The 26003-nt window shown below is 38.2% G+C and overlaps 1 long non-coding RNA gene across 1 annotated transcript; it reads left to right on the forward strand.

Annotated features, from left to right (window-relative positions):
• The first annotated feature begins 7276 nt into the window (after positions 1-7276).
• LOC118487981 lies at positions 7277-24902 on the forward strand. The gene is made up of 5 exons (XR_004883074.1): positions 7277-7462; positions 7573-7614; positions 12494-12608; positions 24451-24565; positions 24737-24902. It is a non-coding gene; the product is annotated as an uncharacterized LOC118487981 (long non-coding RNA).
• The last annotated feature ends 1101 nt before the right edge of the window (positions 24903-26003 follow it).

Raw genomic sequence — 26003 nt, forward strand, 5'->3', positions numbered from 1 at the left:
ATTGAAAGTGGCTATGAGTTGGTAATTATATGGGTAATAAACCCTTAAAAGGGTACCCTCTGATTTCCACTCTGGCTAGGTCAATTGTCCGGTCAAACTTAATAATAAAAAGTCAACAGAAAGCTATTTTGCAAATAAACTCATAATTATCAATGTAGAAGCCATGAAACCTGTTTTAACACTTATATAACTTGGTAATTAATATAAGAACATGTCTAAGCATGTTCAACCCAACAATCTTGAGTTTAGGCTCGGTTCGGAACCGAAAGTCGCAAAAGTAGACTTTTGCTTTGACTTTCAGCTCTGACCCGATTTAGCTTAGTTTAGACATGCCTTAGAGTTCCATTAGGACCAGGTTATAGGTTAGTATAACCCTCTGAGGTTATACAACTTGGTTCCTAATTAATCCGACTCATTTGCATGTTTCCGTTAATTGCTTAATGTTGACCATTATGCCCTTTTGACCTTAAAACGAGATTTTTGAAAATGTGAGAGGACAAAAACCTTTGTTACTGATTTATAAACATGTCCTAAAAATTTAACATCAGTTTGAGGTCTAAATTAGGAGTTATGCTCAATATCGTAATTTGAAAGCTTTTTATTAATTAAACGGCATTATTAGCATAAAGCCTATCTAAACCCAAATTTTGACACCAAACTTTTACCCACTGATGTAATATAATATTTTGGGATTTTTGAAGATTTTTATTTATTTTTAAACTGAACATAACATAGGGTTCTTGCATTGATTCGGTAATTGTCGGTTATACCCTTTTTTACTAATAAAATGAGTTTTACATAACATATTGATACCAAATCTTTTGCTACTGATTTTATGTGATAAATAAAATATTTTAAGCCTTCTGGGCTGATAAAAATCTCAGTTTTCCTTATATAACCTTAAAATCGCCTAAAACCGACCTTTTACGCGTTATAAACGCATAGTATGGTTTAAAACTATTTTTGACATATAAGACTTAATACCTACTGATGTTTTAAGTAAATTTTTATACTTTAACAGTAATAAAAAGTTTTGAACTCAGATTTCTAAATTTGACCTTTAAAGCTTATGTGAAATTACCAAAATGCCCCTACGGTGCATAGTTTGGTTATAAATAATAAATTTCACATATATGCAATACCCTAATGATATAACTTATTAAATTAAATATTTTTACTGATCTTTTTAGTCCAGAACCTCATATTAATATTTAACCTCTTTTTATAATCCTTAAATTGACCAAAATACCCCTACGGGGCTTAAATTGATTTTAAATCCGTTTTGGGCATAATGGAAGATATCCTACTGATATCACAACATATTTAAGGTATATTAACTTAGGAAACCTGTTCATGACTCATCTGGTTACCCGTTATGCATTTATCGCGTTCGGTACGGTTTATGTAACTAGTTGCATAAATTAACCGAAACGGGTCAAACCTTATCATTTTCACTTCAAAATCCAGAATGTGTTTAGTTTACCCATATTATACAAGTCTTCATACTTGTCGGGTCTAAGCCACATTCTAATCCGGTCTCCGCTTAATCATGCGTTTTAAACCGTATACATTTCTTTAAAACTAACCGGTCTAAGTTTAAACTTAAGTAAGACCTGTTAGGAATCTAATAGGTTATTAAAACCTTCATTCCAGATTTAGGAGCCCAGTAAAAGATATTTGCACTTGCTGAATTGTACGGCTGGGCTAAATTTGTATAATTTGCTCAGGTAAATACTTTTAACTTATTTTCCCTTATACGGGCTTGGGGTACGGTATATAAAATACCGCTTGGTCGGGTATTGAATTTTTAATCGTATGAAGGTTAAATTATTGAGATAACCTGTTTAATCTGTTTTGTTTATTCTAAGTGTTTGGGGGTTAATGACCATGTCCTGGATATACTCGGCTCATTCATTGAAATGGCCACGACTTAAGCACGGGGTGTAGGCATACACCTGCTGGTGCGTATGTAAAATAATGTACCCACCTGTTCGAGAATAACTCGCCGTGGGATATATTATGTGGTGTGTCTATTAATCTTTAACCCGGTATTCAACCCAGGCTACTGAACATATAATAAACATGTAATTCTTTAACAAGTTTATTTTTAAATAATTATCCCAAGTTATAAAAGATTATTTGTGCCTTGTGCATTTAAATCAATTTTCTTAAACATTTTCAAAATGAGTCGGTTAATTGTATTTACCAGTGTAAACTGACGTATTTTCCAAAAGGCTAAGTGCAGGTACTAGGCGGAATAGGCTGGCTACTCCTAGCATCAATAGAGAGTCTTGCAAGCTTAGATGTTTATAAATCTGTTGAACAATGTTCCTTTTAACTTTGATCCGCCTGTGGATTCCTTACAACCGTTTTTGTAATAATTGATATTACTTTCATTCAGTTTGTAATGTTTTTATCTTTCGACTTCCGCTGTGTATTAAACTATGATAAATTGTCTATGATGATATCAACTACGTCAGGATACTCCCCACCGGGCCCACCGGTAATACGTGGAAATATCGGGTTGTGACAATGTGTCAAATGTCTTAAAGGTAAAATGACATTAGCAAATAAGAAAGGTGCCACTAGGAGCTCTAATTTATTACAACTCATTCATACTGACATTAGTGGTCCCTACCAAATTGCTGGCATAACAGGACATACTTCATTTATCACTTTCATTGATGATTATTCTCGTTACATGTACTTGTGTCTTATTAAAGAAAAGTCTGAATCCCTTAAAACTTTTAAAGATTATAAGGCTGAAGTTGAAAAGCAATTAGATCGTCAGATTAAAGTTGTGAGATCAGATAGAGGCGGTGAATATTATGGAAGACATACTGATGTGGGCCAAGCTCCTGGTCTATTTTATGAGTTTTGTAAGGGCCAGGGGATTGTGAACCAATACACCATGCCTGGTACACCTCAGCAGAACGGTGTCGCTGAACGAAGAAACCGTACCCTTATGAACATGGTGCGCAATATGTTAGCCAACACTAATTTACCATTAATCCTCTGGACTGAAGCGTTAAAAGCAGCTGTTCATATACTCAATAGAGTTCCTTCTAAGTCTCTCCCTAAAACTCCTTATGAACTTTGGATAGGAAGGAAACTGAGTCTTAAATATATGAAAGTATGGGGCTGCATTGCTGTAGCAAAACTTTATAATCCTTTCCTAAGGAAAGTTGACCCTAAAACAGTTACCTGTTTCTTTATCGGATATCCTGATAACTCAAAGGGTTATCGTTTATATTGTCCTTCCCATGTCACCCGTATTGTTGAAACCAAGCGTCCTGCATTCCTGGAGGATTTCAAGGTCAGTAGGAGCAGTACCAACCCTTACGAAGAATTGCAAGAAGTACAAGACGCGGGGGGAGAGACTCGTCGCTTACCATTACTCCGATTACTCCTCTTGTACCCAATGCAACTACTGCACCTGAAGCTACTGCACCAACTCCAAATTTACCTCCACAATCAGAACCCATTATACCTCATAACGAAGGCACATCAAACGCTCAAAACCAAGACAACGCTAAACCCGATAATCAACCCAGGAGGTCATCCAGACAAAGAAGGCCTACTAATTGGGATGATTATGTTACCTACCTGACTGAAAATGGATCCTGGAAAGCTCAATAATCCTATCTCTTGCAATGAAGCCATTAGCAGTGATCAGTCTTCTGAATGGAATAAAGCAATGATTGATGAGCTTGAATCCATGAAGAAAAATGACGTTTGGGATTTGGTAGAATTACCCAACGGTGTCAAACCCGTAGGATGTAAATGGGTGTTCAAAACAAAACTGGATCCGAATGGGAACGTTGATCGCTACAAAGCGAGATTGGTTGCAAAGGGCTACACTCAGAAAGAGGGAATTGATTATCAAGAGACATTTTCACCTGTCTCTTGTAAAGATTCATTAAGGATCGTCATGGCCCTAGTAGCTCATTTTGATTTAGAGCTGCATCAGATGGACGTTAAAACCGCTTTTCTTAACGGAGACTTAGACGAAGATGTTTACATGAAACAACCTGAAGGCTTTAAACCTGAAGGTCAGGAGCATCTAGTCTGTAAGTTGAAGAAATCCATTTACGGGTTAAACAAGCATCATGTCAATGGTACCACAAGTTTGATGAAGTCATGAAGAAACAAGGTTTTATGAAGAATCAAGTGGATCAATGCACCTACCTCAAGATGAGTGGGAGTAACTTTACTATACTTGTCCTTTACGTAGATGATATTCTATTGGCAAGTAATAGTTTAGACATGTTGCATGAGTCGAAGCGATTACTCTCGCATAACTTCAACATGAAGGATCTCGGAGATGCTTCTTACGTCATTGGCATCAAAATTCACCGAGATAGACACAAAGGGATCTTAGGATTGTCTTAAAAGGTTTACATAGATCGTGTCCTTACACGTTATAGCATGCAACAGTGCAAACCCTCAGTCGCTCCAGTAGTTAAGGGAGATGTTTTCGGTTCATTCCAGTGTCTGACAACAGAGGTTGAAAAGGAGTAAATGAGCCAGATACCTTACGCGTCAGTAGTCGGGAGCCTGATGTATGCTCAAGTCTGTACTCGCCCATATATCGCTTATATTGCTGGAATGTTAGGCCGTTATCAGACTAATCCTGGCCTAGATCACTGGAAAGCAGCTAAGAAGGTACTTCGATATCTACAAGGGACGAAAGACTATAAACTGACTTATAGAAGAAGTGATCATTTAGAAGTGATGGGCTATTCTGATTCTGACTTTGCCAAATGCAAAGACGACAAGAAATCCACTTCGGGCTATATCTTTTTGTTAGCGGGCGGACCTATCTCATGGAAGAGTCATAAACAACAGTTGACCACAACTTCCACAATGATGGCAGAGTACATTGCAGTTTATAACGCAACCTGTCATGGAATGTTGCTTAGGAATCTGACCACTGGACTCAAAATCGTTAATTCCATTTCTATACCACTGAAGCTTTATTATGATAACTCAGCTGCCGTTAGTTTCTCGAACAATAACAGTTCGACTGGAGCTGGTTTATATCTCGATACAAAATATCTGTTCGTACATGAACGAGTTGAGGAAAATAATCTTTGTATTGAGTATATTAGTTCTAAATATATGCTTGCGGATCCGATGGCAAAAGGTCTCCCACCTAAGGTTTACGAAGAACATGTTCGGAATATGGGATTTACTAAAGACCTTATCTAGCATATTGTACTAGCTTATGTTTTATGTTAATGAAATTTCCTCAGTTTGATTTTGTATGTCTCTAAGAATATGTTCAACCGGTATAATGGCATATAGACAAATAAAGTTACAAATCAAACAAAGGGCTTATGCGTATTTTGATCATAACGATTAGGTTTTAAATTGAGGCTATAGTATGACTAATGGGGGTCCTGAGTCGAATGATGATTCAACGGCTGTATTTCTCTGCTATAGTTCTTGGTTTAAGGCTAAAATGGGTGTTAACTCATGATCAGGCTTATCTAATACTCATAGTAAATGATTACTCGGCTAAGTGGGAGAATGTAAGATTAAATATATTATGTTTTGTATTTAATCTAGTAGCCATTATAATCATTTACATTCTATAGATCAAAATATATAACAACCTATTAAATAATTAGTTGGTAATTGTTGATTGACCAAATTACCCTTATTAACTAATTAGGTTTCCTCTTGGGTGCATATATAAGGAGACTTATGTAGAGGTTAAAGGGTTACACACATAACCTAATTACTAATAACATCATTAGACCTCCTCTCCATAACCGAACTCCCTATTCGGTTTTAATCATCACCATCATTAGATTGCACCCTAAGGAGGAACTAGATCACCTTGACAAGCATGTCGACTTCTATGGCTGCATCACTTACTGGATTCTCTGCTGACCTGTCTGCAATCACGGGTATGTTTTCATGTTTTCCATTACATCTAAAATAGAACTGATCATCACAAGTTTCCTAAGACGACTTTACATTGTATAGACCACGGATTTATCTGTTTGGGAATACATAGGTTGGTGGACAAAAGAGGATAAATGAGGCTTATAAGAGTAAGACAACAAAAAAGAAAACCCAAGTTTACGATGATAAGTAAGCTCGGTAGTTGAATTATTGTAGTTTCCTATACATGTAGAGGTGACAATTTTTGTTATTTATTGTTATTTGTTACTCATTTCAAATACAAAGGTTGGTGGACAAAAGCGGATAAATGAGGCTTTAGAACGAATGAAGCATGTCAAGTGACGAAGGAGAAATGCTATAAAGAGATTTTCAACGAATTGTGATTGTTGCATATTCATGTATTTTATTTTGTCGTTGTGCGTTACGGAAAAAAGATAGGGTCAATTAACCTATTGTTAAAAGAAACCTAATTAAAATAGATTGATAGTTGATAGGGTGTGTGTTACGGAAAAAAGATAGGGTAAATTAACCTATTGTTAAAAAAAACCTACAAACTTTTAAACCATTGAAGTTTAATAAGGAAAAAATGATGATCTAAATATACCCTATCTTTTTTCCGTAACACACACCGTATCAACTATCAATCTATCAATGATTACTTTGTATAAAAGTTGGATTTTCAATATTACATTTATGAAAATAACTTTCAGACAAGGTTTGTTTCTGTAAAGAAAAGAATCAGATCCTCAAAAGGTTTCCGGTGTTGATACGTACTTTTGATATAACTGAAATAAAAAAGGGTTATTAGATTTTAATAATCATAAGTTTCATCTTTTATCCGATAATAATCATAACTTTAAAAGTTCACTCCAACGATCCCAACTTATAAAAATTTGGCCCCTATTGATCCTTTTCAAACATACAAGAATTTGACTTCATCATTAGATTTAAATGCACCTGTAGACTCCTTAATTGATTCAAGTACACCTATGTTAGAAAAGGGCCAATGGAGATCAAATTCTTATAAGTTGGGATCGCTGGAGTGAATTTTTAAAATTGGGATTCTTATCGGCTAACAGGTGAACATTAGGATTATTAAAATCCAATAACCAAATAAAAAATACAAATCTATATATATATATATATATAAACATGATAAATAAGGGCTTATGTGTCATGATATGGGGGCTTGCAAAATGATGTGGCATCACCTAAGGCAATCTAGAAATTGGTTTTGGCTCCAAAAAATTCGGGTCATCAAAATTCGTGTATATGGGTTAACGCGGGATCCGTTTCCTTTAATTTTGACCCGAATTCCATTTGTACGATATCTATCTGTGTTTCTTTTCCAAAACCCTAGAGAGCCTCCATCTCCATTCTCCATCTCCATTCCAAGCAACTGGTCTTCTCTTCAAAATGTTTTCGTTTTATGAATGGTGAGAAGACATAAATTAATTGAAACCCTAGAGCATCTTCTCCTTCACATTTCCTACCGAACAAGATCAATTGGTTGGATATTTATCAATCTTATAATACTAATCTAATCAATGTAAGTTTTCGTTTTTATCATCATTATTTCTATTACTTCCTCTATACATAACCAGATCATCAACGTTTTTGAAAGAGCTGATTACACTCTCTTCTTTTTTTAAACCCTAGGTATCAAAACTTTGCAATCAAGAGATCAACAAGAGATTCACGGTTTGTGTGTTCTTCCAACTTAGAGTTCTATCAGATTTCATATATTTATTCTTTGATTTTGCAAACTATTAATGTTCATCTTTCGTGTGTTTTCACAATAAGTTTTTTTTTCTAATCATGGAATCTGTAGTTTCCTAAACGTGATTTCATGATATCCTAAAAGAATGATTAAGTTTTTTTGTATCAAAGCAGAGTCTTCAAGAACCTTGATATTTGGTTTTTTATGTAACTGGTTTGGTTCGAAACCGAGATCGACAGGTTATTAAGCGGTTTTGGGAGTTTGAGTATCAAACTCGGTTAAAAAAACCGATTTAAAAAAAACTGGTTAACCGGGAAAAACCAATAACATTATATATAAAAACATTTTATGTTCGGTGAATAGGATCGTATTTTATCAATGAATCGTATTTTATGTTCGGCAACTTTAATTCAGCAAAAACGGCAATAAAACATCTGGTTTTTTTCAGCAAAAAAAAAACCCAAAAAAAACAACATTTTTTGGTTGAAATTAACCAAAAACCTGCAGTTGTTTTCAGCAAAAAAAAACATGTTTTTTCAGCAAAAGATGGTAACAAAACAGCATGTTTTTTCAGCAAATAAATGCCAAAAACCTGCAGTTGTTTTCAGAAAAAAGACATGTTTTTCAGCAAAAAAACGTAAAAAAATGCAGGTTTTTTCAGCACCCGGTTTGGCAAAAAACTGCAGTTTTTCAGCAAAACAACCTCAAAAATGCAGCTTTTTTTTACGAAAAACCTTAAAATAACGCCGTTTTTTTAGTGAAAAATGCAACCACCGGCAGCGTCGCTGTAGTTTTTAAAAAGGTTTTGGACCAGCGAAACTAAAGCGCCAGCAGCAGTGTTCTGCAGTTTTTTGGATTGGGTTCGGGCGTTCGGAGAAAACAGCAACCAGTAGCACTACAACAGCGTTCTGCAGATTTTTGGACTGGTTTTTGGGACCGGTTTTCTGAATCGGTTATAAATAAACCGGTTCTGAATAACCAGTTTTAAAACCGAACTGATTCGGTTTGGACCAGTTTTAAACCCGTGTTAGAATTTAATGATAATATTATATATTTGTTTTGTTTACTGTAGTCTTTATTATCGATTATAACCTTATTGTGGTGAATTATTTTAGTTAATCTTTATGGTACAAATTATCTGTTTTAGTTGTTGAGTTAGATCGATGGAAATTCCTTTTGATTGATCAAATTACTTTGATCGTGTAACCACCAAATGTTAATCATCCCATTAATGTAGTCAAAGAGTCCTTTCGTTCTATCATGTAAGATTCAAGTGTAATATGTCACACCCCGGTTTCCACGTGTCACCGGTGGGCCCGGTGTGGGGTACAGTGACGTAGTTGGCATCGTCATAGACAATCAACACAATATAATAATGCACAGCGGAAGCAGAATAGATACATTTCAACTTTTAAATAAAGTGCAATAATAATATCACAGTAGTTGAAACGGATCCACAGGCGGATCAAATAAAATAAGATAAAAATCGTTCAACAGATATTTTGTCGTCCGAGCTTGCGAGACTATAGTGGACGCTCTTAGGAAACAGCCAGCCTATTTCGTATAGTACCTGCACTTAACCTTTTGGGAAAAATACGTCAGTTTACACTGGTAAATACAAATCAACCGACTCATTTTGAAAATGATTGAAAATTGATTTAAATGCACAAGGCATAAATATTTTTATTAACTTGGGATAATTATGTAATATAAACTTGTGAACGATTTACATGCACTCGTATCTTTGGTGGCCCGGGATCTACTGTCCGGGCTAAAGATTAAATGACACACCACATTAAAGAGTTATACACGCCGAGTGTACGCCTACACCCCGTGCTCTGGTCGTGGCCATCTCGTAAGATAATGCCAAGGATATCCGGGACACGGTCAATAACCCCCCAAAGCCTAAAGTAAGACAAGACTGTTTAAACGAGTCGCACAAGCTATTCAAGACTGTACACCCATAAGGCGCAGGACTTGTGTGCCCGATCAAGCGGTATTTTAAATACCGTACCCCAAGCCCGTATAGGGAAAATAAGTCAAAATGTATTTACCTGAGCAAGTATGTAGCACAATCGGTAAGTGTGGTAGCTTTTACTGGGCCTCCTAATCTGGAACAAAGGTTTATAATAACCTATTAGATTTCTAACGGGTCTTTTATTTAAGCCTAAGCTTTGACCGGTTAGTTTTAAGAACGATACGGTTTACGCACGATTAAGCGAAAGACCGGATAGAATGTGATTTAGACCCGACAAGTTTGAACACTTGTATAATATGGGTATACTAAATACATTCTGGATTTTGAGATAAAAATGATAATGTTTGACCCGTTTCGGTCAATTTACGCAAACTAGTTACGTAAACCGAACCGAACGCAAAAAGGGCGTTACGGGTGGCCAAAAGAGTCAAATGCAAGTTCCCTGAGATAATATGCTTTAAATATGATATAATATCAGTAAGTTATGTTCTATATTGCCCGGAATAATTTTAAACTCAATTTATGCCTTAGAAGGGCATTTTGGTCATTTAAAAGATCATGAAGGAGTAAAATTAGAAGTCTGAGTTTCGGGTCTGGTTCATACAGTAAATATACTTAATTTAACATGTTATAACAGTAGGGTATGACCCATATATCAAATTTATCATTTAAAACCAAACTATGCACCGTAGGGGTATTTTAGTAATTTCACAAGGGCTAAAAATGCCAAAACTGGAAATCTGAGTTCAACATATTATACTTACTGTTATCATATGAAAATATGCAATTTACATCAGTAGGTATAAGTCTTATATGTTAAAAATGAGTAATACGCTTACTATGCGCTAAAAACGCTTAAAATACGATTTAAAGGCGTTTCCGGGTTTTCAAAATAAATCTGGGATTTTTATATTTCCAGAACACTTAAAATAATTTATTTAGCATATAAAATCAGTAGAAAAAGGTTTCGGGTCAAAAGGATGTATAAAACTCATTTTATGGCTAAAACGGTCAAAACCGACATAAGCCGAAATAACTAAGCGATCTAAGATACGACCAGCCAAAAATTAAATAAAAATCATCTAAAATCCCAAAATATTATATAACATCAGTGGGTAAAAAGTTTTGTATCAAAACGTGGCCAGAAATGGGTTATACGCGAAAAGGGCCGTTTATGTAACTTAAGAACATAGTTTTACGCTAATGGCCATAACTCAAAATCTGGACCACCAACTGATCCGAAATTTTCGGTGCAAGTTTATATAATAGAAATAAAGATTTCTACTCTTTTACTTTTCCAAAAATCACGTTTTATATCAAAAAGGGCAAAATAGTCAACTTTTAAGCATAATCGGAAACATGCAAATGAATCGGCTAAGTATAGACTCAAGCAACAAAATTCCAGAGAGTTTTACCAAAATAAAAATGGTCAAAAATACTTTCCAATACAGATCTCAAACATGCATGTACGAATCCGAATCGATAGTCTACGAAATAGTCGTTTTATAGGACTTTCGGTTCCGATTCGTATCTATACTAAAGATTGTCGAGTTGATCGTGGCAAAACACATTCTTATATTCATTACAAAGCTATCTATGATGATCAAACAGATTGCATGTCATTTACATTACTATTCAAGCTTATTTTTGCAAAAATCACTTCTGTTGACTTTTTAGAAACACGTTTGACTCGACAATTAGCATGCATATAGTGGGATTCAGATAATACCCTTTTGAGGGTTTGTTTCCCACATAAATACCAACATATATCTGGTTTCAATTTGAGAAGTGACTGAGTGAAACTCGTTTAATCAGAAAGTCAAAGTATATGAACAATCAGTTTGACTTTTACTAATAATCGATGCAAGAACGAATTTAGGATTGAATTAGAAGCTTACCAAGGTCCTATTGATGCTTAGGGAACACTAGGAATCGGCCTTGATGTCCAGAAATGCTCCAGAGATGTTTTGAGAGTTTCTTGAGAGTAGAGAGTTCTTGATCACAATTGCAAATGCCCAAGAAATGGTCTTGTGAACTGATTTAAAGCTGAAATTGAAGGTTACTGTGGCACTAGGCATGCATGGCATCTTATTGGTGATTTATGGAGGTGATACCAGCTGGTTAGCACTCAATTTCGGACTCAAATCAACCATTTTCGCGAATTCTGTCACTGGCAGCCCCACGCGGCCCGCTTGGGTCAGTCCAGGCGGGTCGCCTGACCTCCTGTTCAGCCAAACAAGTTTCCAACTTGGCAGCTTTGGTCCCTGAACTTGTATGCGATGTTTCGGCTTCATATCTTGACTCGTAAACCCTAAATCTTGGTTTTTAAGAACCTTAGGACATTTACCTACATGGTAATGTCCTCGGATAACTTTGCGCTCAACCGAAAAGCCATGAGATTCGACGTTGACGCTTTTAGCCCCTCAAGTATGGTTTTGGCCATAACTTTCTCATACGATGACGAAACTTCACAAAATTTTAACCACATATTCTAGTGAGTATATTTTAGCTTCTCAAGGCTTCGGGTCTGCCAAAAGTTCACTCAGAGGTATAAATTAAACATGTTGACACTTTTGGCCCCTATAGTTTGTAATTTCTCACTTTGGTGCAATTTCCGCGTCATATGATCCATGAACCATCCGTTTAAGGTTATGAACATTATGTAGGGTTATCATAGAGTCTATTTATCCATTGTTGACACTTTGGACCCTTACGTTCCATAGTTTTCACTGTTTGTCACTTTTAGTCCCTCTAAAGTTTGTTTTCACATACCGGAACCTTATGACACGTGTCAAGACATTATTGGACGAAATTTTTCGAGGTGTTACATAATACTTGATATGAATTTGCCTAATCTTAGCATTTCTTAAACTGAATTTCAGGTTTACATGGAATTTGGTTTTAATGATTTAGGCTGCAAGTTTTGCTCGAACAAACATCGACCCATCTACGTGAGAAGACAAAAAGAACCCTGGTGAATCACGGATTCCGGCTCAGGTACGAGTAATAACTAGGAAATTAGCTAAGCCGTTGATTTTGCATTACACATGTGATTCACCGTTCTAATATTGTTGCACAAATCTTTTGTTAAGTTGTTTTGGTCGAGCGCTTGGTAACGGTTGTTAAGTTGGTTTCATCTAATGTTCATTCTATTCGTATTTATCTTAGGCCTGAGCCTCAATGGAATCGTACAACCGTCGTTGCAGTTGTTGTTTTTGTGTTTGTAGGTTCTTTCGGCTCCATTGATGCTTTCTTGATGGGTTTGATTTGTAGACTGGTGCGACATATTAGCCAAGAAGATGTTATTTCTTTACTCATTGATGATGCACAAATGGGGCGAAAGTAAAAAGAAATTCCACAGGTATGATAATTCACCATCACTTTATTGGATGCAACTGACTGAGTATTATGATTTTGTTTTTGTGGACGGACTTATTAGATGTTTTTTATATGATTCAATAACATTTGGTGCAATATCTAATCTCGACAACATTTGGTGGATGGTGAGTAATATGCTTCTAATAGGTTCATAGTCATTTATTAAAAAGCAATTTAGCTATATATTAACAATAGCATAAGTTTATATCTATTTTGACATAACATTGATCTATATTGATGTTATTTTTACCACAACAGCTCTTGGAAAAGTCCTTGAAGGTTAAGGAGAACGAACTTTTGAGATGTCACCAGTTGCTTTGGTTTTGGTATCAAGATCCTGAAGTTGATTGGATGGGGATTTCTATGTTTGTTATACGGACCAGGTTGAATATAAATTGCTATGTTATTTCCTTCTTTTAGTCTATAAAAAAGTAATATTTTATTGGATTATAATTTGAACACATATGTTGTAGGTAGAAGCCAGATGTAATAAAAGAGATATGGATTTAATCGGACCAGTTGTTTTAAATCTCTACAGAACATATGGTAAGCTGGCAATAGTTTTTCCCTAAGATCATAACTATACCAATCTTTGTTTTGATTCTAATTTACCATACTAGAAATTCGATCAATCAATTTTTTTTATTCTAATTTACCATACTGGAAATTTGAATGTATTTCGTAGGGATTTGTAAGCGACGGATGTGGTGGCAAAGATTCGAGCGATTCATATGAAGACTTTAGGGCTTCAATGGTGGAATTGTTGACACTTTGGACCCTTACGTTCCATAGTTTTCACTGTTTGTCACTTTTAGTCCCTCTAAAGTTTGTTTTCACATACCGGAACCTTATGACACGTGTCAAGACATTATTGGACGAAATTTTTCGAGGTGTTACATCCTCACCCCCTTAAAAGAAATCTCGACCTCGAGATTTACAGAAACAAATGGGGATATTTTTCTTGCATCGTGGATTCCAATTCCCACGTATATTCGGGTCCTCTACGGGCATCCCATTTGACCTTTACAATAGGCACGTGCTTCCTCCGAAGCTTTTTCACCTGTCGATCCTCAATCGACAAAGGTTTTTCCACAAATTTCAGACTCTCGTCTATGTGTATATATGTATGCGGTATAACCAGTGAATCGTCAGCGAAACACTTCTTCAAATTACAGATGTGGAACACATTATGAATAGCACTAAGCTCTTCAGGCAAGTTTAACTTGTAAGCGACTGACCCGACATGTTCGATAATCTCGAAAGGTCCTATATATCTCGGGCTCAGCTTGCCTTTCTTTCCAAATCGCATCACACCCTTCCAGGGCGATACTTTAAGCAATACTTTTTCACCTACATCGAAGTGAAAATCTTTGCGCTTAGGATCCGCATAACTTTTCTGCCTATCCCTGGCAGCTTTCAAACGATCGCGTATCTGCACGATCTTGTCTGTCGTCTCAAAAACGATATCTGGTCCAGACAACTGGACATCCCCAACTTCTGCCCAACAAATGGGCGATCTACACTTTCTACCGTATAGGGCCTCAAAAGGCGCAGCCTTTATGCTGGAATGGTAGCTATTGTTGTAGGAGAATTCAATCAGTGGTAGGTTCTTATCCCAACTACCACCCAAATCGATCGCACATGCACGAAGCATGTCTTCCAAAGTTTGAATAGTACGCTCACTCTGACCATCGGTCTGAGGGTGATAAGCCGTACTAAAATTCAAACGAGTGCCCAACGATTGTTGGAAACTCTTCCAAAAATGCGACGTATATCTAGTATCTCTATCGGAGATAATAGATATAGGTATACCATGTAGCGCTACAATCTTATCGACGTATAATTGAGCCAACATATCGGAGCTATACGTCTCCTTGATGGGTAGAAAATAGGCTGACTTAGTCAGTCTGTCTACTGTGACCCATATGGTATCATTTCCCTTTTTCGTCTTCGGCAACTTGGTGATGAAATCCATTGTCACCATTTCCCATTTCCATTTGGGAATTTCAGGTTGTTGAAGCAAACCTGACGGCTTCTGATGCTCAGCTTTGACTTGCGCACAAGTCAAACACTTTGCTACATGTTCAGCTACCGACTTTTTCAAACCAATCCACCAGTAGTTTGCTTTCAAATCCTGGTACATCTTATCAGCTCCAGGATGAACGGAATATTTAGAGCTGTGGGCTTCCTGGAGGATAACATCCCGAAGTCCCCCATAGACTGGAACCCATATTCGTCCGTTTAGTCGTAGCATTCCATCTTTGTCGTAGGATAACTGCTCCTCAGTTACTCCTAACTTTTCTGCAGGATAGTTAGCTTCCAACACAGCTTCCTTCTGTGCAGCTAACACCCTTTCATTCAAATTATTCCTTATCTCAATGCGCTTGGCATTGATTCTGATTGGTTTCACCCTTTCCTTTCTGCTTAAGGCGTCGGCAACCACATTTGCCTTGCCTGGATGGTATCGTATCTCGCAGTCGTAATCATTGAGAGTTTCCATCCATCGCCTTTGACGCATGTTCAATTCCTTCTGATTGAACAAGTGTTGAAGACTCTTGTGATCTGAATAAATTATGCACTTGGTTCCATACAAGTAATGTCTCCATAGCTTCAAAGCAAACACAACTGCACCCAATTCCAAATCGTGGGTGGTGTAGTTCTTCTCGTGCACTTTTAGCTGGCGGGAAGCGTAGGCAATGACTTTGCCTTTCTGCATGAGTACGCAACCCATGCCCGTATGTGATGCGTCACAATACACCACAAATTCTTCTATTCCATCAGGCAATGTCAACACTGGCGCATTGCTCAGCTTCTTCTTCAGAATATCGAAGGATTCCTGCTGCTTAGGGCCCCAATCGAACTTAATCTTCTTACGAGTCAACGAAGTTAGGGGCGCAGCAATTCTTGAAAAGTTCTCGATAAATCGCCTATAGTATCCTGCCAATCCGAGGAAACTGCGAATCTCGGTGGGAGTCCTCGGCTCCTGCCAGTTCATGACTGCTTCTACTTTAGCGGGATCTACTTGGATACCACGCTCGCTTACAACATGTCCAAGGAATTGGACTTCTCGAAGCCAAAATTCACACTTCGAAAATTTGGCATAAAGCTTCTCTTGATGCAGAAGTTTGAGAATACAACGAAGGTGTTTCTCATGGTCAGCTTGGCTCTTCGAGTAGATAAGGATGTCGTCAATAAAGACGATAACGAATTTATCTAAATAGGGTTTGCAGACACGATTCATGAGATCCATGAATGCGGCTGGTGCATTGGTGAGCCCAAACGGCATCACTAGGAACTCGTAATGTCCATAACGAGTCCTAAACGCGGTCTTGTGTACGTCTTCATCCTTGACCTTCAACTGATGATAACCTGACCTCAGGTCAATCTTGGAGAAGTAGCTTGCTCCCTGCAACTGATCGAACAGATCGTCGATCCTGGGTAACGGATATCTATTCTTGATAGTGACTTTATTAAGCTCACGGTAATCGATGCACAGACGCATCGAACCATCCTTCTTTTTAACGAATAAGATTGGCGCTCCCCAAGGAGATGAGCTAGGTCTAATAAAACCTTTAGCTAACAAATCATCCAACTGCGTCCTCAACTCCTTCATCTCCGTTGGTGCCAATCTGTATGGTGCTCTTGCTACAGGTGCTGCGCCTGGTATGATATCTATCCGAAACTCTACTTGTCTATCTGGTGGCAAACCAGGTAGCTCTTCAGGGAATACCTCAGGATATTCTGAGATAACAGGGATATCCTCAATCTTCGGCTTCGGTTCATCAATGGTAACTTGTGCCATATAAATGACACATCCTTTCTGCATGCATCTGGATGCCTTGAGCATGGACACTTGCTCCGGCAATCCATGATGGGTATCTCCTTGAATAGTAAGGGACTCACCAGACGGAGTCTTAACTATTACTTGCTTTCTGTTGCACAGAATCTGGGCTTGGTTACTCGACAACCAATCCATGCCTATCACTATATCAAATCCAGCTAGCTTAAAGGGAAGCAGGGATAACGGGAAAGAATGATTCCTAATGGATATAACACATCCATCTAAAACAGTCGAGGCGGTTTCTATGGTTCCATCGGCTAATTCCACCTCATATTTCACGCTTAAGGTTTTAACAGGAAGGTTTAACAATTTACAAAACTTATCATCTACAAACGACTTATCGGCTCCTGAATCAAACAAGACTCTAGCAAAAACATCATTTACAAGAAACGTACCCGTAATGACGTTGTCGTCAAGAACTGCCTCCTTGGCATCCATTCTGAAGACTCTCGCATTAGTCTTCTTCCCATCATCTGCTTTCTTCGCATTCTTTGGGCAGTTGGGCCGAATGTGCCCCTTCTCGTTGCAACCAAAACAAGTTGCATCCTTCATTTTCTTGCAATCCACAGCTTTATGGTCTGTGGACTTGCAGATTCCACATCGTTTCTCTGAAGACTGGGATTTAGACTCCTGCCTGCATCTCCCAAAGTGATGCCTCCTACAAACCTTGCATTTGGGTTTCTCACCCGACTGACGATCTCCTTTCTTAGATCCCGACCCTTTTTGGTGGTCGTTGCTCCCTCTGTGTCGTTTCTCAGGCCTTCGTGAGGTGTCATCCTCACGTTTCCTTTTGTTTTCTTCTGAGCTCTTAATAGCTCTCAATCTGACGACATCTTGAGTGAGGGAGAGGGATAGATCGGCTACTGATCTAAATGTAGTAGGCCTTGAAGCCTTGACGCTTGCCTTTATCTCCGGTGCCAGACCCCCAATAAATCGAGCAATCCTACGCGGCTCCGGGGTCACTAGATAAGGCACTAAACGAGACAAGGTGTTGAACGTAGTGAGATATGCCTGACAATCGAGGTTTTTCATAACCAGGGATACGAAATCCGATTCTATTCTTTCAACCTCATGCTGCGGACAGAAATTCTCCTTGATCAGTGCTACAAACTGATCCCATGTCATGCTATACAGAGCGGTCTTTCCAGTAGCTTGTAGAAGCGACTTCCACCATGCTAACGCGTCTCCCTTGAATGACTGGGACGCGTACTTCACAACATCCCTATCAGCACACCCGCTGATATCAACCACAGTATCCATCTCATCAATCCACGTCATACAATCGACGGCTCCCTTTTCCCCAGTGAAATCTCTGGGCTTGCAAGATACGAAATACTTGTACGTACAGGACCTGCTGTGCGTATCATGCTTCATCTTAACTTCTTGCTTTGGGATGCTGCTGTGGTTGGAGGAGTGATTATCATCCTCATCCTTCTTCGGCTCACTCTTTTTAGAAGGTGGCTTACTATGAGCCTCAGAATGAGTCTTAGGCTTTATGTGCGTTACTGTTCGGGTCCTGCTCCGAGTACTGCTAGATTCCCTGAATTGCCTATCCATAGCTTTGGCAACAGCGTTATTTATCAGTGCTTGCAACTCTGCACCAGTGACGTGAATCTTTGCATTATCTGAGTGTTCCCCAGAATGACTGTTGGTCTCCTCCGATTTGGCCATTGTAGCTTTAAGCTACAATAAAGGACAAGGTCTATTTAGAAACCTAGCAGCATTATCGTCCTAGACGATTTATTAACCATGGTATTAATAACCATAATAGTTAATTTAATTAATTTCATTCAAGGTTTTTATTAGCAGCTATATCATGGAATGAAATATATATTGGCACAATAGGCCTAGTCACTTCGGACAATTACTAAATTATAAATTTAGATTTTTATAGGATTATAAATTGTATAATTAAACAAATAATCATTTTCTAGACAGAGAGTCATAAACCACAACTGCCACTATATGACATAGTCATAACCCGTAGGTATCGAGTCATTAACAGACTTGTGTACAGATATAATCTGTAAATAATTTATTAAAAAGGGTGGCTTGTGTGATTTTTCAAATCACACCTGGCCAGGAATGTTAACATGTTTACAGATGTTAACAGAGACTTGAATCTTTTCAACCAGGTTTTACCATCATGGCCAGGCCTGTCAATAAGGCATTCAAGCTAAGTTATACCTTACTAAGATTCTTATTAAAATGGCAAATCAAAAAAAAAAAAATTTGATATTTTCCATTATTTAAATATTAAATTCATGCACATAACTAAAATGAGAAATTCCAATTAACCATTTCAAATTTCAAATAAAGTAACTAGTACATCTTTGCCCTAAACGGGACTTTAATTCAAATAACATGAATAACATGCCCGCGCAGGGGCTAAACAAATAACAACAACAACTAAGCAAAACAAACCCACGCAGGGGTTAACAGAACAACATACCCACACAGGGGTAGAATAAGGGAAATATACCCACGCAGGGGTAGAGTACAGGAGTAAATGTCCACGCAGGGACATGAGTAAATGAGATAACAATCAAAGGATTCAATGATCCTTCTTACTCTTACCCTTGAGTAAGTCAAACACCTTCTTGAACATGCCACTGTTGCGTCGGCGGTCAGCTCGCATCTCGTGTTGCAACTCACGTCGCATGCTGTTAATCCCATGCAGGATTTCTTGAACCTGCGGCGGCGACAACATAGGCGCCGGTGGCGGTGGCTGGTACTACTGCGGCTGCGGTGGCTGTGGCTGCTGGTAACCCGGAGGGTAACTAAAAGTAGACTGCCCAGCAGCCCAAGTGTCTCCAAATGGACCACTAGGTGGAAGCGAGCTGTAGTTTGCAGCTTGCCAATAAGGGTCTCCTGTTTAGTCGTAACCCTGGGGGAAAATCTGCTCGAATGGGTTAAAATGAGCTGCGCTGGCATAAGCCGGAATCGGCTCTCCATAGTTCTGCGGCGGCAGAGGCGGGATCGGTACTGAAGTGACCTCCGATACGGGATGCGGAGACTCTCCCGTCTCGGACTCCTCGTGAAGAGGCGTGTAGCGGCTGCTACCAACGTGTGGAGGGGTGCCAATGCGAATCCCTCCTCGCGTAGACATACGCGCATTCCTCCTTGGCCTCTGAGGCGGAGGAGGCAGAACTGGTGGTGGCGGTGGCGACAGAGTGATCACGTCGCGCCAGAGGGCCTCAGATAGGTCCTACTGCAGAGGCGGCTGCTGAAGCTGCTGCTGCTGAGAGTGGTGCTGCGAGTGCACCGGCGATCCATGGTGTGACTGGAGCATCGGAGAGTTGTGGCGGCTGGGGGTGTAATACCAATCGTGCTGCCGAAATCTCTCCTGAAAGCTGTCCACACCATTGTAGGGTGATCCCCTAAATGGTGACCCATCCGATATCTCGATGGGATGGTTAGGCGTACCTGACGGTGGCAGTGAAGGGTCCGTATCCTCGTCAACTTCCATCTCGTGATCACCAGGAAAGTGGTCCTCCGGTCCTAGTGGGTTATGACCCACCGGCTCGTCCAAATAAGCATCAGGGTTATACATACCCTGGTAAACTGGTGTTGGGTATTGGTGAGGCGACTGATGAAGAGGTATATAAGATCCATGAGAACCATGGGGCCCATTCTCCGAGTGGGGCCCAAATGATTGGGGTAGTGATGGCGAAGTGCTCATAGACACCGAGTGTCTAGCCGGCTCGGCGAATGATCCCCAAAGATCATTGGCTGCAGTGTTGTGCGTAGCTGACGGGGCTCGCCTGTGTGAAGGTCCTGCCTCATGGTCGTGAGATGTAGCGAATCCTCCCTGACCTCTCATACGTGGCGGCATAATGATCCTGTCAAAATTTAAACAAGTTGCACAACAAACTATATAAGACAAAGCTAATAATAAAAATAAAATAAAATAAACGAAATGTTGAACATTTCCTAAGTTCTTTGTCTAGACTCGAAAATCGAGGAATGTGCAATTGTGTAACTGAGATTAAACACATTAGGATAGTGTTTAATTCACTCAGCGTTGGCTCTGATACCAACCTGTCACACCCCGGTTTCCACGTGTCACCGGTGGGCCCGGTGTGGGGTACAGTGACGTAGTTGGCATCGTCATAGACAATCAACACAATATAATAATGCACAGCGGAAGCAGAATAGATACATTTCAACTTTTAAATAAAGTGCAATAATAATATCACAGTAGTTGAAACGGATCCACAGGCGGATCAAATAAAATAAGATAAAAATCGTTCAACAGATATTTTGTCGTCCGAGCTTGCGAGACTATAGTGGACGCTCTTAGGAAACAGCCAGCCTATTTCGTATAGTACCTGCACTTAACCTTTTGGGAAAAGTACGTCAGTTTACACTGGTAAATACAAATCAACCGACTCATTTTGAAAATGATTGAAAATTGATTTAAATGCACAAGGCATAAATATTTTTATTAACTTGGGATAATTATGTAATATAAACTTGTGAACGATTTACATGCACTCGTATCTTTGGTGGCCCGGGATCTACTGTCCGGGCTAAAGATTAAATGACACACCACATTAAAGAGTTATACACGCCGAGTGTACGCCTACACCCCGTGCTCTGGTCGTGGCCATCTCGTAAGATAATGCCAAGGATATCCGGGACACGGTCAATAACCCCCCAAAGCCTAAAGTAAGACAAGACTGTTTAAACGAGTCGCACAAGCTATTCAAGACTGTACACCCATAAGGCGCAGGACTTGTGTGCCCGATCAAGCGGTATTTTAAATACCGTACCCCAAGCCCGTATAGGGAAAATAAGTCAAAATGTATTTACCTGAGCAAGTATGTAACACAATCGGTAAGTGTGGTAGCTTTTACTGGGCCTCCTAATCTGGAACAAAGGTTTATAATAACCTATTAGATTTCTAACGGGTCTTTTATTTAAGCCTAAGCTTTGACCGGTTAGTTTTAAGAACGATACGGTTTACGCACGATTAAGCGAAAGACCGGATAGAATGTGATTTAGACCCGACAAGTTTGAACACTTGTATAATATGGGTATACTAAATACATTTTGGATTTTGAGATAAAAATGATAACGTTTGACCCGTTTCGGTCAATTTACGCAAACTAGTTACGTAAACCGAACCGAACACAAAAAGGGCGTTACGGGTGGCCAAAAGAGTCAAATGCAAGTTCCCTGAGATAATATGCTTTAAATATGATATAATATCAGTAAGTTATGTTCTATATTGCCCGGGATAATTTTAAACTCAATTTATGCCTTAGAAGGGCATTTTGGTCATTTAAAAGATCATGAAGGAGTAAAATTAGAAGTCTGAGTTTCGGGTCTGGTTCATACAGTAAATATACTTAATTTAACATGTTATAACAGTAGGGTATGACCCATATATCAAATTTATCATTTAAAACCAAACTATGCACCGTAGGGGTATTTTAGTAATTTCACAAGGGCTAAAAATGCCAAAACTGGAAATCTGAGTTCAACATATTATACTTACTGTTATCATATGAAAATATGCAATTTACATCAGTAGGTATAAGTCTTATATGTTAAAAATGAGTAATACGCTTACTATGCGCTAAAAACGCTTAAAATACGATTTAAAGGCGTTTCCGGGTTTTCAAAATAAATCTGGGATTTTTATATTTGCAGAACACTTAAAATAATTTATTTAACATATAAAATCAGTAGAAAAAGGTTTCGGGTCAAAAGGATGTATAAAACTCATTTTATGGCTAAAACGGTCAAAACCGACATAAGCCGAAATAACTAAGCGATCTAAGATACGACCAGCCAAAAATTAAATAAAAATCATCTAAAATCCCAAAATATTATATAACATCAGTGGGTAAAAATTTTTGTATCAAAACGTGGCCAGAAATGGGTTATACGCGAAAAGGGCCGTTTATGTAACTTAAGAACATAGTTTTACGCTAATGGCCATAACTCAAAATCTGGACCACCAACTGATCCGAAATTTTCGGTGCAAGTTTATATAATAGAAATAAAGATTTCTACTCTTTCACTTTTCCAAAAATCACGTTTTATATCAAAAAGGGCAAAATAGTCAACTTTTAAGCATAATCGGAAACATGCAAATGAATCGGCTAAGTATAGACTCAAGCAACAAAATTCCAGAGAGTTTTACCAAAATAAAAATGGTCAAAAATACTTTCCAATACAGATCTCAAACATGCATGTACGAATCCGAATCGATAGTCTACGAAATAGTCGTTTTATAGGACTTTCGGTTCCGATTCGTATCTATACTAAAGATTGTCGAGTTGATCGTGGCAAAACACATTCTTATATTCATTACAAAGCTATCTATGATGATCAAACAGATTGCATGTCATTTACATTACCATTCAAGCTTATTTTTGCAAAAATCACTTCTGTTGACTTTTTAGAAACACGTTTGACTCGACAATTAGCATGCATATAGTGGGATTCAGATAATACCCTTTTGAGGGTTTGTTTCCCACATAAATACCAACATATATCTGGTTTCAATTTGAGAAGTGACTGAGTGAAACTCGTTTAATCAGAAAGTCAAAGTATATGAACAATCAGTTTGACTTTTACTAATAATCGATGCAAGAACGAATTTAGGACTGAATTAGAAGCTTACCAAGGTCCTATTGATGCTTAGGGAACACTAGGAATCGGCCTTGATGTCCAGAAATGCTCCAGAGATGTTTTGAGAGTTTCTTGAGAGTAGAGAGTTCTTGATCACAATTGCAAATGCCCAAGAAATGGTCTTGTGAACTGATTTAAAGCTGAAATTGAAGGTTACTGTGGCACTAGGCATGCATGGCATCTTATTGGTGATTTATGGAGGTGATACCAGCTGGTTAGCACTCAATTTCGGACTCAAATCAACCATTTTCGCGAATTCTGTCACTGGCAGCCCCACGCGGCCCGCTTGGGTCAGTCCAGGCGGGTCGCCTGACCTCCTGTTCAGCCAAACAAGTTTCCAACTTGGCAGCTTTGGTCCCTGAACTTGTATGCGATGTTTCGGCTTCATATCTTGACTCGTAAACCCTAAATCTTGGTTTTTAAGAACCTTAGGACATTTACCTACATGGTAATGTCCTCGATAACTTTGCGCTCAACCGAAAAGCCATGAAATTTGACGTTGACGCTTTTAGCCCCTCAAGTACGGTTTTGGCCATAACTTTCTCATACGATGACGAAACTTCACGAAATTTTAACCACATATTCTAGTGAGTATATTTTAGCTTCTCAAGGCTTCGGGTCTGCCAAAAGTTCACTCAGAGGTATAAATTAAACATGTTGACACTTTTGGCCCCTATAGTTTGTAATTTCTCACTTTGGTGCAATTTCCGCGTCGTATGATCCATGAACCATCCGTTTAAGGTTATGAACATTATGTAGGGTTATCATAGAGTCTATTTATCCATTGTTGACACTTTGGACCCTTACGTTCCATAGTTTTCACTGTTTGTCACTTTTAGTCCCTCTAAAGTTTGTTTTCACATACCGGAACCTTATGACACGTGTCAAGACATTATTGGACGAAATTTTTCGAGGTGTTACATAATACTTGATATGAATTTGCCTAATCTTAGCATTTCTTAAACTGAATTTCAGGTTTACATGGAATTTGGTTTTAATGATTTAGGCTGCAAGTTTTGCTCGAACAAACATCGACCCATCTACGTGAGAAGACAAAAAGAACCCTGGTGAATCACGGATTCCGGCTCAGGTACGAGTAATAACTAGGAAATTAGCTAAGCCGTTGATTTTGCATTACACATGTGATTCACCGTTCTAATATTGTTGCACAAATCTTTTGTTAAGTTGTTTTGGTCGAGCGCTTGGTAACGGTTGTTAAGTTGGTTTCATCTAATGTTCATTCTATTCGTATTTATCTTAGGCCTGAGCCTCAATGGAATCGTACAACCGTCGTTGCAGTTGTTGTTTTTGTGTTTGTAGGTTCTTTCGGCTCCATTGATGCTTTCTTGATGGGTTTGATTTGTAGACTGGTGCGACATATTAGCCAAGAAGATGTTATTTCTTTACTCATTGATGATGCACAAATGGGGCGAAAGTAAAAAGAAATTCCACAGGTATGATAATTCACCATCACTTTATTGGATGCAACTGACTGAGTATTATGATTTTGTTTCTGTGGACGGACTTATTAGATGTTTTTTATATGATTCAATAACATTTGGTGCAATATCTAATCTCGACAACATTTGGTGGATGGTGAGTAATATGCTTCTAATAGGTTCATAGTCATTTATTAAAAAGCAATTTAGCTATATATTAACAATAGCATAAGTTTATATCTATTTTGACATAACATTGATCTATATTGATGTTATTTTTACCACAACAGCTCTTGGAAAAGTCCTTGAAGGTTAAGGAGAACGAACTTTTGAGATGTCACCAGTTGCTTTGGTTTTGGTATCAAGATCCTGAAGTTGATTGGATGGGGATTTCTATGTTTGTTATACGGACCAGGTTGAATATAAATTGCTATGTTATTTCCTTCTTTTAGTCTATAAAAAAGTAATATTTTATTGGATTATAATTTGAACACATATGTTGTAGGTAGAAGCCAGATGTAATAAAAGAGATATGGATTTAATCGGACCAGTTGTTTTAAATCTCTACAGAACATATGGTAAGCTGGCAATAGTTTTTCCCTAAGATCATAACTATACCAATCTTTGTTTTGATTCTAATTTACCATACTGGAAATTCGATCAATCAATTTTTTTTATTCTAATTTACCATACTGGAAATTTGAATGTATTTCGTAGGGATTTGTAAGCGACGGATGTGGTGGCAAAGATTCGAGCGATTCATATGAAGACTTTAGGGCTTCAATGGTGGAATTGTGTGAAAAGTGCTTTTGCAGAGAGATCAAGTTTAATGCAGGAGCTTAATTTCTGGTAATCTATTTTCATAGATGTTTCATTAGCAATAATTATTACCCTAATGGACCCCTAAATCCCATTAGACCATCATTTTCTTCTTTATATCAACAGATGTTGCTCTATTAATCTTTGTTTTCAATGGGTTTACTTTTTTAATGTGGTTCTATTATCATTATTAGGTCATTATTGAACAATTAAAGTTGTTTACTTTTAGTGTTGGGCTTATTGCTAAAGGACATGGCTGCCTTTTTAATT

This window comes from Helianthus annuus, chromosome 16 (genome assembly GCF_002127325.2).
Source record: "Helianthus annuus cultivar XRQ/B chromosome 16, HanXRQr2.0-SUNRISE, whole genome shotgun sequence".
In the NCBI taxonomy this organism is placed as follows: domain Eukaryota; kingdom Viridiplantae; phylum Streptophyta; class Magnoliopsida; order Asterales; family Asteraceae; genus Helianthus; species Helianthus annuus.